This window comes from Arachis duranensis, chromosome 10, assembly GCF_000817695.3.
Source record: "Arachis duranensis cultivar V14167 chromosome 10, aradu.V14167.gnm2.J7QH, whole genome shotgun sequence".
NCBI classification, from domain to species: Eukaryota; Viridiplantae; Streptophyta; class Magnoliopsida; order Fabales; family Fabaceae; genus Arachis; species Arachis duranensis.
This window is the reverse complement of record NC_029781.3, coordinates 27,064,014-27,068,070: the sequence shown is the minus strand read 5'-3', so window position 1 is coordinate 27,068,070 and position 4,057 is coordinate 27,064,014.

Sequence of the window (4,057 nt, the reverse complement as noted above, 5' to 3'; positions counted from 1 at the left end):
AAGATATGATTGAAAAGTTATGGTTTTAAAAAGATTTGATTGAAAAGATATGATTGAAAAAAATTTAAAAAGATTTGATTTTTAAAATTAATGACTTGGCTAACAAGAAATTTAAAAGATATGATTCAGACATTAAACCTTTCTCAACAGAAAAGACAACATACTTGAAATGATGAATCAAATCATTAATTGCTAGCAAGTATTTTTGAAAATGGAAAGAAATTGATTTTGAAAATATATGATTGAAAAGATATGATTTGAAAAAGATTTGATTTTGAAAAATTTTGAAAACTTGAAAAAAATTTGCATTAAAAACAAAATCTTCCCTCTTGTGCCATCCTGGCGTTAAACACACAGAATGGTATCTATTCTGGCGTTTAATGCCCAAAACACTACCCTTTTGGGCCTTAAACGCCCAGCCAGGTACCCTGGCTGGCGTTTAAATGCCAGTTTTCCTTCTTCACTGGGCGTTTTGAACACCCAGCTTTTTCTGTGTAATTCCTCTGCTGAATGTTCTGAATCTTTAATTCTCTGTATTATTGACTTGAAAATACACAAATAAAAATTTTTTTTGAATTTTTAATAATGAGGAATAATCAAAATGCAACTAAGATCAAATAAACAATGCATGCAAGACACCAAACTTAGAAGTTTGTATACTATTGACACTAACAAATTGAGAATGCATATGAGAAACAACAAAACACTCAATGAAGACACATGACTGAATTCGAAAAATACAAGAAGAATAGAAACATGCAATTGACACCAAACTTAAAATGAGACACTAGACTCAAACAAGAAATATTTTTGGTTTCTATGATTTTGTAATTTTTTTGGATTTTTTCGAAAATTATGTGGAAAAAGAAAATAAAGAGGATCAAAACTTTTAATAAGAATTCCAGGAATCATGCAATGTTAGTCTAAAGCTGTAGTCTAATAAGATTAGACATGGCTAGCCAAGCTTCAGTAGGACATTGCATTCAAGAGCTAAATTGATGAGAATCAATCAGCTTTAGTGATGATAAGAACATCACCTTGAAACACTAGAATCCATTCTTAAGAACTCTGAAGAAAAGTACCTAATCTAAGCAACAAGATGAACCGTCAGTTGTCCAAACACAAACAATCCCCGGCAATGGCGCCAAAAACATGGTGGGAGAAATTGTGATCATCAATGGCGCCATCAACATGGTATGCTCAATTGCAATCTCAACTCTTTATCACAACTTCGCACAACTAACCAGCAAGTGCACTGGGTCGTCCAAGTAATAAACCTTACGCGAGTAAGGGTCGATCCCACGGAGATCGTTGGTATGAAGCAAGCTATGGTCATCTTGTAAATCTCAGTCAGGCGGATTCAAATGGTTATGGAGGATTAATGATTAAAAGATAAATAAAACATAAAATAAAGATAGAGATACTTATGTAATTCATTTGTGAGAATTTCAGATAAGCGTATGGAGATGCTCTGTCCCTTCCGTCTCTCTGCTTTCCTACTGTCTTCATCCAATCCTTCTTACTCCTTTCCATGGCAAGCTGTATGTTGGGCATCACCGTTGTCAGTGGCTACAGTCCCGTCCTCTCAGTGAAAATGTTCAACGCGCTCTATCACAGCACGGCTATTCAGCTGTTGGTTCTCGATCATGTCGGAATAGAATCCAGTGATTCTTTTGCGTCTGTCACTAATGCCCCACAATCGCGAGTTTGAAGCTCGTCACAGTCATTAGCAGAGCTCCACACCTTAATCTATGGTGTGTAGAAACTCCACCGTTGAAAATACATAAGTGATAATGGTGATCATTGGCTTCAGCCCCAGAGAGGGAACCAGAAGAACCAAGATGAAAATACAATAGCAAAAGGTCTTATTTATGGAAAACTAGTAGCTTAGGGTTTACAGAAATGAGTAAATGACATAAAAATCCACTTTCGGGCCCACTTGGTGTGTGCTTGAGCTGAGCATTAAAGCTTTCATGTGTAGAGACTTTTCTTGGAGTTAAACGCCAGCTTTTGTGCCAGTTTGGGCGTTTAACTCCCATTCTTGTGCCAGTTCCGGCGTTTAAACGCCAGAATTCTTGAGCTGACTTAGAACGCTTGTTTGGGCCGTCAAATCTCGGAAAAAGTATGAACTATTATACATTGCTGGAAAGCCAGGATGTCTACTTTCCAACGCAATTGAGAGAGCGCCAATTGGGCTTCTGTAGCTCCAGAAAATCTACTTCGAGTTCAGGGAGGTCAGAATCCAACAGCATTTGCAGTCCTTTTCAGCCTCTGAATCAGATTTTTGCTCAGGTCCCTCAATTTCAGCCAAAAAATACCTGAAATCACAGAAAAACACACAAACTCATAGTAAAATCCAGAAAAGTGAATTTTAACTAAAAACTAATAAAAATATAATAAAAACTAACTAGAACATACTAAAAACATACTAAAAATAATGCCAAAAAGCGTATAAATTATCCGCTCATCATGTCACCATTGACTTCAGTTATTCTTCTTCTATAAGTCTCAATGTCTCATACTTCTCTAACTCAACTTGAATTCGTTTCAAACTATTACATTATTTTTCATCTTACTGTTCCAATCGAATTTCTTTGATGCAAGAGTTATTCTTAAGATTGCCAATTTATTTTCTTCCTGAAATTTTTCACTGCTTGTACATCCTTGTTTACTTGTGATTTTGACAATTCCTTCCAATTCTTGTGGATACTATCCTTGTTGTTTGTCCTTCTTTTCTATGGTCTTGTATCATTCTGAGTAAACTCGAGATTTGTCTGGTGTCACGTGAGACCTTTAATTCACGCAAAAGAGTTTTGTTGAAGTTAAGCTTGTGACCGGTTATGGGTTTGCAAGGTAATTGATGAGGTTGAGGATTCTCGGATGAGTTGTTCGATAAAGTATGATTAGGAATGGTGAAAGTACGTCAGGTTGAAGCTCTGAAGTTGGTACTAGATCAGTATGAACGTTATACCCGTCATTTTAATAACAACCTATTTTGTAACCTTTCACCACATTATACTACCATTGCATGTCTAAACCATGTAACCTTTTTGCATCGAACCTACCTTGTAGCTCTGCTTCGCACCACATCTTTTTCCTTATATTTATGTCATATGACTTATCCGGTATTTGAAAAAAATATATATATGCCAAAACTTTTTGCTTTTTCCTAAATATTCACAAGTAAAGTGTTAAAACCATGCAATCTTTTATATATTATATTAATTGTTGAGAACGAATATTTTTATAAGTGGGATAAGATGTAAGATCCTAAATTTTTGGAAATTAAATAATAAGTTATTTATGATATTTAAAAAAGATTATATTTTCAAAGATTTTTTTATATTAATTGGGCAATTTTTGTATTCAAAATTTAAAAGTTTTAGTAATAGAAAAATAATTAAAATTTTATATATTTTAATTTGAATATATTGACTTTGAACCTTATTTTATAAATACAGGAGAATTAATTTAATTATCTTCAATTTTCATTGAATTAGTATTTATTTGAAATAAATTACTAGTTGGTAATTAAATGGTATTTCAAAGATAATTATTTTATATTTAATTTGGTTTTAAATTATTACTCTATCATTTTATTTTTATTAAAATTACTACACTACCTTAATCCCAAAATCTTCAATTTCATACACAAACCCTAATCCTAACTTCATTACGCACACTAACCTTAACTTCTTCATTCACAGCTGCCACCCTCGCCCCCTCACCCGTGATACACTCACACACAAACACAACACACCCACGCCGAGGAAGGCAAGATAGAGATTAGGAAAAAAAAGAAAGGGAGAAAGGGAGCCGTCACACCACCGTTGCCCAACCGCTGTCCAGCCTGTTTTGCCACCGCCAAAGGCCTACCACTGTCACACGCATGGCCGTCGAGGAGAGAGAGAGATAGAAAGCACAAAGAAGAGGGAGCTGCTGTTGGGAGCTCACCGTTCTATTGTAGAGCCCACGCCGCCGTTTCCGAGGAGAGGAAGAGAGGAGCTGCGTCCCGTTGCTGCTATCGTGCTCGTTGCCACCGTCCATGGAGCACCAT